Source organism: Penaeus monodon, chromosome 31 (assembly GCF_015228065.2).
Source record: "Penaeus monodon isolate SGIC_2016 chromosome 31, NSTDA_Pmon_1, whole genome shotgun sequence".
Taxonomy (NCBI): domain Eukaryota; kingdom Metazoa; phylum Arthropoda; class Malacostraca; order Decapoda; family Penaeidae; genus Penaeus; species Penaeus monodon.
The window spans coordinates 20,961,906-20,962,303 of NC_051416.1; positions in this window are offsets into that span (position 1 = coordinate 20,961,906).

Sequence of the window (398 nt, forward strand, 5' to 3'; positions counted from 1 at the left end):
CGTTCTGAAATTTTGCTCTTGTCATTTTGTAATAGTTAGATAGTACAAGATGCTGTGTCTGTATCTTGCACAAACTTTATTTGAGGAAAGAAATATGCATAAATGTCCAGAGATTCATAGACCTACAGCCAAGACATAATTGTTATAATTGATAACTCTCTTCTACCTTTGACTTCATTTTACTAGATTTGAATCATGTCTTACAAAGCAATTCATGATGCTATTCAATAAGTTTTGAAAAATTTGTATCAAATGGACTGCCACAGCATAGAAATGATGTGTATTAGATGTAAAAAAAAAAACTTTGTGTGCTTTTTAATAGAAAAAGTATGTAATATGCTGACAAATATTACACAGTAAGCAACTGATTTACTACTATAACAGTAAATAAATTGAAT